Source organism: Rhinolophus ferrumequinum, chromosome 6 (genome assembly GCF_004115265.2).
Source record: "Rhinolophus ferrumequinum isolate MPI-CBG mRhiFer1 chromosome 6, mRhiFer1_v1.p, whole genome shotgun sequence".
NCBI classification, from domain to species: Eukaryota; Metazoa; Chordata; class Mammalia; order Chiroptera; family Rhinolophidae; genus Rhinolophus; species Rhinolophus ferrumequinum.
This window is the reverse complement of record NC_046289.1, coordinates 3,572,026-3,584,978: the sequence shown is the minus strand read 5'-3', so window position 1 is coordinate 3,584,978 and position 12,953 is coordinate 3,572,026. Positions and strand designations below refer to the sequence as shown.

The following is a 12,953-nucleotide window of genomic DNA, read 5'->3' as shown; positions in this document are numbered from 1 at the left end:
AATACTTAAATAGCTGGAAAAATGAAATGTGGAAGACAATGAGTAGTTGAGACAATGTTTTAATTTGTAATGATCTGCTCTGTCTTGTACCCAGAATCGACACACTCAAGCTGACTTAAGTGTTTTCCATGGTAACAAGATCTATGTGTGTTAAGCGCAGAGATGAATGTGAGTAAAGGTTAAAGTTCTTGTATTTGTTTAAGAAATGTTTTTAAAGGGTATCCACTGCATTGTTAAAAGTGTGAAATATAATCCAAAACACCAGCCATGGAAAATTATAAATATGGGATATTATGAAGCATTATGTTTACTAATCATATATGAAATATTGATGATAATTAATGAAAAATCCTATCGTAATGTGGTAAATGATCCTATCAACTGATGTGGAATATTCATTGCTCTTTTATTGTGTTTCTGTGAATCATAGGGTTTAAAAATTAACATTAATAAGTTAAAGAATTAATTAATGAATTAATATATATGAGAATGAAGAAAAAGAGGCTGTGGTATGGACCAATGATGACAGTTGGTGGAGTATGAGTCATAGATGATGAATATTACATGTCTGAAACTCTGAGGTCCAATAAAAAGAGAAATAATTGCCTCTGTTTGAAGTGATCCTACAGACAGATGCTAGGAAAGAAAGAGGGCCTTCATCTTTTTCTTGGGTCATTTTCATGAGTTTTGATTCTATTGTAATAAATGACTCAAAAAAGAATCAAGGTACAAGTATAAATATGTTAAGACTGACCCATGTCCATTCAATATATGTTGTGAGACAATACAAATTAACATTTGTTGAAAATACTGAAGTTCATTAAGAAATGTAAATGGTTGACGTGACTTACAACTCTTTGGCTAAAAATGATACAAACAATAAATGACAGTCAAAGTTCTTATTCTTGGTCTGTGTCAAGTTTGATATTGTTTGGTTTGTTAAGAGAAAATTAATGAACAGGACCACCATGTACTGTATTCCTAGGTGACTGACTAAATGAAAGGTGAAATCATGCATCAGCAGTGTCTCAATCTTGTTACCATCTGCTCTGCTCTACATTCCCCAGGATGGACCCACCTGAGCTGATTAAGCCTTTGGTCGTCCTCGGTTGTAAGTGCATGTGAGTAATAGTCAAATTCTTCTCTTGGTTTGGGTTGCTTGTTTGGAGTATTTACTATAAGATTAAAAATAGTATTAAATATATTCAAAGAATCCATGCTCCAAGCATAAATATGAAACTGACACGAAACTTTATGTTGATGAGTAGGTATTTGCAGCAATGAAGCTGTTTAATGAGAGGCATATTCATTGAGGCAAATGGTTCTATAGATAGATATTAGAAATATTAAGAACCTAGTCCTTGAATATTTATAGTTTCACAGATAGTTGTTTTATTATTATTAGTGAATCGCTGAATTGATCAGTAAGCAGATATAGATGAGAATGAAGAAAAGAGACCCAAGCCTGGAGATGATTGTGACTGGTGGTACAGGAGTGCTGATTGGTCTGGAATTCTGAGGTCCACCACAGAGGAATCCAGTCCATTCCCTGTGTTCGAAATGTTCCTGTAGACAGACTTCAGGAATACATGAGGCTTTTGTTCTTGGTCTTTGTGTTCATAAATTTTATAAAATATTACTAAGGAATAAATGACAGAATAAATAAAGATGAAGAAGGTGAAGTATTGTTCGTTGTTAAAATGTACAACGAAGAAAAATAATACTAATGTAAATTGAAATCGATATTAAATGAATCAGGTGTATTACATCTTGGACCAAGGACACGTATAATGATAAGTAATAGTTACTGCTCTGAATCAGTTACAACTCTGATGTTTAATTTATTAAGAGAAAAATATTACCATTAATCAATAACTAAATGATTGTGTATATGAATGGTGAAAACAGTGGATCAATAGAGAGAATGTCTCAATCTTTTTATTGTCTTCTCTGCTGGGTACTATTCAGAACAGATGCTTTAAGCTGATTTCAGCTTCTGCTGTGATCCAGTGGCTGTGTTGCCTCTGTGTCAGGATAGAAACCAAGGTGAGTAATGGGCAAAGTTCTTGTCTTGGTTTGGGTCATTTGTTTAAAGGTATTCACGGTATTCATAAAAGGTATTAAATATAATTAAAAAGTTAGCTCTGTCCAAACATAAACATAATACGAAATATTATGTTGGTTAATCAGCATTAAAGTAGATTAATCAAAGAGATATAGCCTACACGGGAAATAGACTACGTTAAGGAAATGCAAATATTTTGTTCTTGGATTTTATGAATCTGTGATATGTGAATCTGTGAATTATTTATGAATTAATGACTTATTCAATGCAAATGTAGAAATGAGTCAAGAAAAAGAGACTCAAACATGGACCAATGATGAATTATGCATCTATGAAAAACAGGATAGTTAGTGAGAAATATAGTGATGTGAGAATGATTCTATACACAGATTAGGTGTATCAAGGCTCTTCTTGACTTTTTATGAATAATAGGATCTTAAAATTATTATTAATGAATCAATGATTGCTCAATAGATAATGTAGAAATGATTGAAGAAAAGGAGGGACAATATGGATCGATGATGATTACTGATGGCGTATGAGTCATACGCGGTGAATGTGTGTTGAACTCTGAGGTCAAGAAGAGAAGAAATCTAGGCCATTGCCCTGTTTGACGTTATCTAGAGAGATGTCATGAATATACAAGAATCTTGTTTTTGGTTTATGTTCATACATTATCTTTCAATTTTTATAATTGGGTCAATGAATTAATAAATAAACATATAACTAAGTAAAGGTGAAGGTCATGAGGCATTGCCCAAATGCAGAAATATGCGGTGAGACAAGGAATACTATTAATGTACACTGAAAACTCTCCTATCCATTCGGAAATAAATGGTATAATCCAAGGGCGTTATCTCTTTGAGTAAGGATGTTATAGGCAGTGTTAAATATCGTGGTAGGCAAGGTTCGTATTCTTTGTCAGTGGCAAGATTGCTATTATTTGTTTACTGCGGAGAATTGAAGCATTTTCCCAAATTGCTAGATTCCTAAATGACTGACTAAATGACAGATAGAATGCAGAGATCTATGGAGACTAGGTCTCAACCTGTTATTATCACCTGCTCTGCTCTGGACTCCTCAGAATGGATGCGCTCGAGCTGACCTACGGATTCTTCAATGGTCATGAGCTCGTTGGCTGCGTCTTTGTTTTAAAGCATGGAGGCCAATGTGAGTAACGTTAGTGTTCTTGTCTCCATTTGGGTGATTTGTTTAAGGATATTCCCTGTGTTATTAAAAAGTGTTAAATATAATCAATGAATGGCCCCAAAATGCAATTAATATGAAACATTATTGTTATTCATATACGAAATATTGAGAACGATTAATGGAAGGGATGGATTGCTGAGGGAAATACGTCTCCAGACAGATGTTAGAGATTAGTCTATGCCAACCACGGACTAATTAATGGTAAAGAGGTCAAATATATGGTGATGGGAGGAGAATTGACTCTGGGTGGTGAGCACACAATGCAATATATAGATGATGTATTACCGAATTGTACACTTGAAACCTATATAATTTTAGTAACCAATGTCACCCCAATAAATTTAATTAAAAAATAAAATAAAATTAATAAAATGAAGCAAGTTGACTAATACAAACATTCAACACTGAGATTAATTAGCAAAAGAGATCTAGACTTTATTCTCTAGAAAATGATTCTATATGTATATAGATATTTAGGAATATTAAAGCTACTTTTAAAAAATTCATTGATAAATATTGATTATTAGTGAATTAATGATTTATCTCTAGACAAAATTATAATCAAATGAAGAACAAGAAGGTGAAGTCTGAATCAATATTGAGGACTGGTGGCTTACGAGTCTAGGATGAAGAATGCTTATCGAGAAGTGTGAGGTACAATACAAAAAGAAATCTAATCTGCTGCTTCTGACACAAATGGTCCTGTTGTTAGAGATGCCCAAAGATCTTATTCTTGGGCTTTTGAGTTTCACAGGTATTGATTGCTTATTTAAAGTAAATGCAATAATAACTACACAAATTATGAATAAATGAAAGAAAAATAGGGCTAAATGTGTAAGAACTATAGCATATATCATGTTTCCCCGAAAATAAGACCTAGCTGGACAATCAGCTCTAATGCATCTTTTGGAGCAAAAATTAATATAAGACCCGGTCTTATTTTACTATAAGACTGGATATAATATAATATAATATAATACCAGGTCTTATTTTACTGTAATATAAGACTGGGTCTTTATAATATAATATAATATAACATAACATAACATAATATAATACATCATACCGGGTCTTATATTAATTTTTGCTCCAAAAGGCGCATTAGAGCTGATTGTCCGGCGAGGTCTCATTTTCGGGGAAACAGGGTAGAATGGAACAAACATCATTACCAATTCATTTCTAAGGAACTGAAGCCCATTAAAAATATATAGAGGCTTCTATACGTAAGCATAAGGGATATAGGGACACATGTATGTAATTGTCCATGCTCATGTTCTGTGTGTGTTTGGATAGCAGGTATTTTCTTTTAAATTAATAAATAGGAAAAAATTAAATAATGTAATCAACTAACTACATTCAAGAGGGCCAAGCATGACAAAAACGTGTCATGTGATAGTTATCACCAATCTGATTGGCCTCACTCTGCTCCGTGGGTAATCACTCCACAAAGCAAGTAGAATCGTCATGCTGGACACCTTAAACACATACAACTATAGTTTTCAATATTCCTCAATAAAGTTGGAAAAAAATATATAGTTCTTTGATATTTATGATAGTGAGCAACCGGACACGTTTACCATTTATCAGTGTTACTGTCTTGAGTTTGTATACAAAGATATGGATATTATCATAATAAGTTAATAACTAAGTAAATAATTTAATAAGATAAAAGGTTTCAAAGCACGTATGTGTGGAAACATCATTCATCAGTTCTACCCATGGCTTGTCCTTCTTAAGAAACAGATATTAGCTCTCAGTTTGAGTAAGCGGAATCAGACAGCTATACACAATAGCATTTCTCTTAGAGGTTTCTGGGAAGGTAAGCATTTTTTCATTTTGTTTAAAAAATGAATAGTTTGTTAAATCATTTCATGAGCTGAAGAATAAATGAATGAAAATTAAAGCTGTTAATAAATAGGTCCATACATACATAAAATCACAGAAGAGCAAGTATGAATCTATGATGAAGATGTGATATATAGCATGATTTAAGAAGTAATCCATTTCAATGCAAGTTTTTAAATGTTTGAAGATTTTACATTCACTTTCATAGTTACTTATTATTCTATATCAGGTTTGTACCACAGTTTATAGACATTCCTCCGAGAACAGGATCTAAGCTATTAATTCAATGAATGACCCACAGGAAGATGTAAAATATTGACAGTGTTAGGATGCTGAGTGGATAGTGAGTTCATGGCTGCTCTTTTTTATATTTTTAAAGAATGTACAAGTTCAATGATAAAGAGCCAAGCAAGGACCCATGAGAGGACTGGAATACATTCTGAACGTGTCTTGTGATGAATTCATTTCTGCGTTACTGAAGTCCACTTAAAAAGGAGATTTGGTATATTACACCTGTGGGAATTAGCCCAGAGCTAGATTTCAGTAATTTTCAAGAATCTAATTATGGTGTTTAAGTCGATTCTGGGGACTTATTGAATTATTCTAAAGCAGGGGTGTCCAACTTTTTTCAACGTTTTTCGCCAAGGGCCGTATGCAGTAAAATACACAAACAGCCGGGCCACTCACTCGAGGTGAAGTACGTATTGCCTCACCTGGTTTATTTAAGTAAACTAAATATATTTTTGGAATTTACTGTGGGCCAATTAACAATGGATTACGGACCGCAGTGGGCCGCAGTTTTGACACCCCTGTTCTAAAGGAATAAGTGAAAGAATCAGTAGATAGATTAGATGAATAGATAGATGGTAGATAGGTAGGTAGGTAGGTAGGTAGGTACCGTGTTTCCCTGAAAATAAGACCTATCCGGACAATCAGCTCTAACGTGTCTTTTGGAGCAAAAATTAATATAATACTCGGTCATATGTTGTATTATACTATGTGAGACCCGGTCTGATATTATAGTAAAAGAAGACTGGGTCTTATATTAATTTTGGCTCCAAAAGACACATTAGAGCCGATTGTTTAGCTTGGACTTGTTTTCGGTGAAACAGGGTAGGTGGATAGATGGATAGACAGATGATAAGTAGGTTGGTAGATAAAAGAAAGTAAAGTTGGATTAATTAACGAAAGATGTGAGTCAGAAATATTTGTTCATGTGGTTCTGAAATGCTGCAGTGTATTATGGCTTATAAAATTGTACACCTGAAACTTATATAATGTTATTAACTAGTGTTACCTCAATACATTTAATTTAAAAAGATAGAAACCTACAGCTCAAGGGTGTGACCTCTCTGGGTTAGGGGAATATAGAGCAGTGGTCCTCAAACCTGAGTGAACATCGGAATTACCTGGAATGACAATACAGACCGCTGGCTGTAACGTCGGCATTTCCGGCATTTCCGATCTGGTAGGATTGGTGTGGGGCCCCAGAATCTTCATTTCTAAAACGGTCCCATTTCCTGATGCAGCATAGCGGGGAAACGATGTTTTGAGAATCACGGGTAAAGTCAGATGTATTCGTATGTAGTAATAGTTAATGCCCTTGCTCTGGATCAGCAGCAGTGAGATCCAGGTTGTTTATTTTATTGAGAAAAACAAGGGATCAGATATATTAATTAAAAAATATCTGAAAGTCTAAGTAAATGAAAGGAGGAAAGCATTGTTGAATGGAGAAAATGTCTCATTCTTTTAACATCATATTTATACCCCACAAAATGGATGCATCTGAAACAATTAAGCATTCTGAAAAGAACAAGGTCTCTATGCGACCTCTATATTCAGGAATATATATGTAAAAGGAGAAAATGGTTAGACACGTGAACAAAATCAAACAAGGACAGGCCTATGCTAGTGATGCAGAAGCAAAGTTTATGCTTAATTTGATTTAGTATTGCTTAGGATGGTTTTTAAAACAGACTGAGACCGTGTCACTCATTTTTATCGCTCTTTAAATTTCTATTTTAGGTTTTTCCTTAACATTCCTTAATTGATAAAGATGTACGTTATTTTCATTATGAGGAAGAAGCCTATAGGAGATGTAAGTACTAGTCATTGTCTTAATTCTGAGGGTGGGTTCATTCTATATATAGAAGGAATGTATGTACAAACGATATGCAAAAGGGCAGTCGTGGACCAGTGATGTGAATGGAATGCATGCTGAACTATGTTTTGTGATCAGAACCTGTATGACTTCCTGAGGTCCATTACAAAAGGGATTTAGGTGTTTACACTTACGAGAATGAGACTGGATAGATTTCAGTAATATTTAAGAATCATATCTCAGCCTTTGGTGCTTCATGGAGTACGATTTTATCTTAAGGGAATAAGTGAAAGAATAAACAAATATGGCAGTATAGAAAGACAGAAAAGGGTGAGGCATATCCAACTATGAAAATATGTGGTGAGACAAGTATTATTATTAATATAACTTGGAACCACTGGAGTTCATTAAGCAACAAATGGACCAAGGGGGTTACATTTTCGGGTAAGATTGATATAGGTGGTGATATATGATAGTCTACATTCTTGCTTTGAGTCAATTGTGAGTTCCGAGAGGTTCATTTACGTTAGAGAAAATGAAATAAATACCTAAATGACTAAGAAAATAAAATGAGAAAAGCATGTATTTATGGCAAGCAGCAAAGGAACAAGACAAACAAGCAAATAAATATTCACAGACAGACAACAGTGTAGTGGTTACCAGAGGGTAGGGGGGCGGGGGGGGGCGTGGCAGAAGAGGGAACAGGGAGTCAAATATGTGATGATGGAAGGAGAACTGACTCTGGGTGGTGAGCACACAATGCAATATATAGATGATGTATTACTGAGTTGTACACTTGAAATCTATATAATTTTACTAACCAGTGTTACCCCCATAAATTTAATTAAGAAAAGAATGTCTCAATATTTTATTGTCTGTATTGCTTATACTCAGAATGAAAGCTCCGTGCCGATTTAATCCTTCTGCCACGCCCAGTAAGCCTGTCTCAGGAGCCTAGAGAGCAATGTGAGTAACAATCGAAGCTCTTGTCTTGCTGTGGGTGATTTGTTCAAGACTATCTTCACCATATGGTTTATACTAAACAGAATCCCATGAACCACGATGGGATTCATGTGGAACCTATGTTCCTTAATGGATTTGTGCAGCACTAATATTGACTAATGAAAGACAAGGGTTGCTGAGGGAAATCATTGTGTATACAGTTAAGAGTCTTATTCTTGGGTTTTTGTGATTATGTAAATTTATTTTTTAATTGTTAGTTGAAACATTAAAATCAATAAAGGTAGAAATTAATGAGGACAAAGAGGACAAATTCTGGACCCATCATGGATGATAGTCTAATCTCTCTTTTGGAAACGATCCTATAGACAGATGACAGAAATATACAAAGGTCTTTGTCTAAATTTGGATTGGCAGATTTAGATTTGTTAATGAATCAATGATAGAATCATTAAGGAAAGATAAATAAGTCAGTGAAGGAGAAAGTGAAGTATTGTCCAATTATGAACATATTTGGTGAGGCAAGATATGTTATTAAGAAAAATTGAAAACACTGACGCCCATTTAGAAATAAATTGATCAAGGGTGTTACTTCCTTGGCTAAGGATCATAGACATGGATAATTAAGTCTACATATGGTAGAATTGTACACTTGAAACGTATATAATTTTATTAACCAATGTCACCCCAATAAATTTAATAAAATTTTTTTTAAAAAGTCAATTTCTTTTTCTGGGTCAGTTCAAGTTTGAGGCTTTTCCTTTGTTAATAGTGTATACACACACACACACACACACACACACACACACATACAGAGGGTGCCAAAAAAATGTATACACATTTTAAGAACGGAAAAAAAATGTATTAAAATCACACTTATGGTAACCACTTTGAGCACCTCTTGTAACTGCAGAAGTCAAACGTGACTTGTATTCATCTTTCGTTATCAATATATATTGAGTATTACAATTTTAATGCAGTTTTTTCCTTTTTTAAAATGTGTATACATTTTTTGGCACCCACTATATGTTGTGAATGCTGAAGATAATGAAAATAAATAGTACAAGATGCTGTCCCTTTTGCTAAGTATGATATAGACCGTAACAATCAATGTTTATATTCTCTGCCAGGGGCAATATTGATATTGTTCAGTCACTTAAGAGGAAATAAAATAGACATGAACACAAATTACTGATTATCTACTTGACTGACTAAGTAAAGGTGGAATTAGGACCAATGGAGATAATGTTTCAACCTTTTGTTGTTGTTCTGCTCTGCTTTGTACCCCACAAAATGGATGCACTTCAGCGGATTTAAGCGTCTTCCGTGGCTAGGAACTCTATGATTACGACTGTTTTAGGAGCATGGAGACCAATGTGAGAGATAGCCTATGTTCTTTTTGGTTTAACTTTTTTTTAAAAAAAGGATTTTCACTGTATTATTGATAAGTATTAAATATAATCAAAGAAGATGATTGTCAACGTTACATATCAGATTAATATGACTTATTTCGCTTAGCATAATAATTTCAAGATACATCCATGTTGTCGCAAATAGCACTATTTTATCTTTTCTTATAGCAGAGTAGTATTCCATTGTGTATATATCTTGAGATTATTATGCTAAGTGAAATAAGTCAGACAGAAAAAAATCGAGAACCGTATGACTTCACTGATATGTAGGATATAAAACTGAAAGCAACCAAGGAACAAGACAAACAAATAAAGAAGCAAAAACTCATAGATACAGACAGTAGTGCTTATGAGAGGGTAAGTGGGGAGGAGGAGTGGTAGAAGAGGGTAAAAGGGATCAAATATATGGTGATGGAAAGAGAACTGACTCTGGGTGGTAAACACACTATGTGATATATAGATGAGGTATTACAGAATTGTGCACTTGAAACTTATATAATTTTGCTAACCATTGTCACCCCAATAAATTTTAATAAAAAAGATTAACATGAAGCATTATGTTGATTAATTCATACATGAAACACTGAGCTGAGTTAATGAAAGGAATTTGGTCTTACTGGAAGTGATCATATAGATGGATGTTAGAGATATTCAAGAATCTTATTCTTGTTTTTTGTGATTTATGTGTATTTCTGTATTAATGAATTAAATAATGAACAAATGTAGATGATAATAGAGAATGAAGGCCAAACCTGGACCAACAATGATGACTGTTAGCATATGGGGCATATGTGATGAATAAGTGTCTGGAACTCTGGGGTCCAACACAAATGGAATCCAGTCCATTCTCCTTTTATGAAGTGAACCTGTGGACAATGTCAGGAATATACAAGGATCTTGTTCTTTGAGTTTACAAAGTTTTAAAATATTACTATAAAAGATTCAGTGGCAGAATAAATAAACAACTGTGCAAATAAATAAAGATGAAGAGAATGAAGCTTTGTTCATTAATAAAATGTGTAATGAAAATGAATGTCAATATAAATTGGAATTAATTGGAATGGTTAATAAAGGACCAAATATTATGTATTTGACTAAGGGTGACATAAACACTGACGGATAATAGTTATTGCTATCAGTCAGGTATTAGTTTGAGGTTTATTTTTTAAGAGAAAAAATTACCATAAATTAAATGCCCAAATGACTATATAAATGAATAGTGGAAAACATGGTATAATGGAGAAAATGTCTCACTCTTTTATTGTATTGTTTGCTTACAGTTTTCAAAATGAATGCACTGAGCTCATTTCAGCATCTGCTGTGATTAACATTATTATGTTAACTTTGTGTTAGAAAAACGACCAAAGTGAATAATAGAGATCTTACCTTGGTTTGGTTGATTTTTTAAAATTGCATTTATAGTATTATTAAAAAGCAATAAATATAATCAAAAAGTTAACGATGGCACAGTGACAAATATGATACAAACTATTGTGTTGATTGGTTGATAACGTGCAACATTGAGGTCAATTAATGAAAAAGATATAATCTATGTGGTACATGATTCTATAAACAAGCTAAGTTTATTCAAGGGTCTTTTTTTGTGATTTTATGAATCATGTATTTATTTTTATTATCAGTAAGTTAATGATTTAGTCGTTACAAATGTAGAAACAAGCAAAGAAAAAGAGACCTCAAAATGGACCAATGATGGTGACTGATGGCATAGGAGAATGTGCAGTGGATACTATGTGTCTGTAACTCTTGAGTCCACAAAAAACAAATTCTAGCCTATGTTCTGTTGTAAATGACCCCATGGGTCAATGTTAGGACTATATCTTGTTTTGGGTTCATAGATTTGATTTATTGTTATTAATGAATCAGTAATCAAACCATTAAAAATGTAATAAACAGCTAAAGAGAAGAGGTTAACCCATTGTCCAACTAGGAGCATATGCAGTGAGGCAAGAAATATTCTTTAATAAAATTGAAATTATACCTATTAAAGCAATAAATGGAATAAGCATTTACCTTTTTGCCTAAGAATGATAGAGACACTGATAAGGTAAAAGACTCAATATTATTTTTCTGGGTCAGTCTCAAGTTTAAGGTTTTTTTTTTTTTTTTTTTAAGAGAAAAAAAATACCACATTATGAAAAACTAATGAATGTGTAAATGAATAAATGAAATATGGAAAACAATGATCAATGGAGATAGGTGTGACATTTTTATCATCTATTCTGCTCTATGTTCCTTAGAATGGATGAACTTGAGCTAATCTGGGCGTCTTCCATGGCATGACCTCTCTGGTTGCATTCATGGGTTAGGAGCACAAAGACCATGTGAGTAATAGTCAAGTTTTGGTCTTAGTTTCAATAATTTGTTTAAACGTATTCACTGTATTATTTAAAGCTGTGAAATATAGTCAACAAAATCCGAACAGCCCACTGAGAAATATGGGATCACTATGAAGCATTATATTGATTAATGCATATGATAAAAATTGAGAGTAATTAATAAAAAGATATTGACATGAAAATGATTCTAAATAAATATTAGGGATTTCTAGGTTCTTCATGGATTTCTGTGAATAATCATGTTTTAAATTATAATTACTGAATTATGAATTGATCAATAATGTAGAAATGAATGAAGACCAAGAGGTGCAATATTGGATCAATGATGACTACTGGTGGCGTATGAGTCATATACGATGAATACGTGTCTGGAACTCTGAGGTCCAATGCAAATGGAATTTAGTCCATTGTTCCTGTTTGAAGTGATCCTATAGGCAGAGGTCAGGAATATACACAGATGTGGGTAATGATCATTATGTCCATGCATTTGCTTTCTATTTTTATAATTGGATCAATGAAAGAATAAGTTAATGTGCAAATAAATAAAAATGAAGAATGTGAAGCTTTGTCCAATTATAAAAATATGTGATTAGGCAAAAATTACTATAATATAGTAATATATTAATATATATTGAAAAGACTGATACCCATTAGGAAAGGAATGTTATAAGGGTGTCACCTTTTAACTAAGAATGTTAGACAGTATTTAGTAATATTCAATGTTCATATTCTGTCAGGGGCAAGATCAATATTGTGTACTTAACAGAAAACAAAATATACATTATCCCGAATCTCTGTTTACCTAAATGACTGACTAAATGAAAGGTGGAACGCAAGGACCAATGAACACAATGTCTCATCCTTTGTTGTCAACTTCTTTGTCTTGTGCTCCTTAGGACGGTTGCATTTGAGCTGATTTAAGCATCTTTCATGGCCACTAGCTCTATCGTTTCATCTATGCATTAAAAGATGGCGACCAAGTGAGTAAGTCAAAATTCTTTTCT

The 12,953-nt window shown here is 33.3% G+C and overlaps 2 long non-coding RNA genes and 6 other non-coding genes across 8 annotated transcripts; all 8 read left to right on the top strand.

Moving 5' to 3' along the window:
* The first annotated feature begins 115 nt into the window (after positions 1-115).
* On the top strand, positions 116-8,177 carry LOC117023951 (uncharacterized). The gene is made up of 7 exons (XR_004423289.1): positions 116-168; positions 1,068-1,121; positions 1,969-2,046; positions 3,150-3,235; positions 5,499-5,621; positions 7,145-7,217; positions 8,115-8,177. It is a non-coding gene; the product is annotated as an uncharacterized LOC117023951 (long non-coding RNA).
* On the top strand, positions 513-587 carry LOC117024268 (small nucleolar RNA SNORD113/SNORD114 family). Its single transcript, XR_004423353.1, has one exon. It is a non-coding gene; the product is annotated as a small nucleolar RNA SNORD113/SNORD114 family (small nucleolar RNA).
* On the top strand, positions 2,577-2,646 carry LOC117024286 (small nucleolar RNA SNORD113/SNORD114 family). Its single transcript, XR_004423371.1, has one exon. It is a non-coding gene; the product is annotated as a small nucleolar RNA SNORD113/SNORD114 family (small nucleolar RNA).
* LOC117024306 (small nucleolar RNA SNORD113/SNORD114 family) lies at positions 3,863-3,934 on the top strand. Its single transcript, XR_004423387.1, has one exon. It is a non-coding gene; the product is annotated as a small nucleolar RNA SNORD113/SNORD114 family (small nucleolar RNA).
* Positions 8,178-9,479: 1,302 nt separating the features above from the next.
* Positions 9,480-12,929, top strand: LOC117024051 (uncharacterized). Its single transcript, XR_004423301.1, has 3 exons — positions 9,480-9,556; positions 11,851-11,934; positions 12,846-12,929. It is a non-coding gene; the product is annotated as an uncharacterized LOC117024051 (long non-coding RNA).
* On the top strand, positions 10,346-10,417 carry LOC117024288 (small nucleolar RNA SNORD113/SNORD114 family). The gene has a single exon (XR_004423372.1). It is a non-coding gene; the product is annotated as a small nucleolar RNA SNORD113/SNORD114 family (small nucleolar RNA).
* Positions 11,293-11,366, top strand: LOC117024312 (small nucleolar RNA SNORD113/SNORD114 family). The gene has a single exon (XR_004423392.1). It is a non-coding gene; the product is annotated as a small nucleolar RNA SNORD113/SNORD114 family (small nucleolar RNA).
* On the top strand, positions 12,265-12,336 carry LOC117024263 (small nucleolar RNA SNORD113/SNORD114 family). Its single transcript, XR_004423348.1, has one exon. It is a non-coding gene; the product is annotated as a small nucleolar RNA SNORD113/SNORD114 family (small nucleolar RNA).
* Positions 12,930-12,953: the final 24 nt, after the last annotated feature.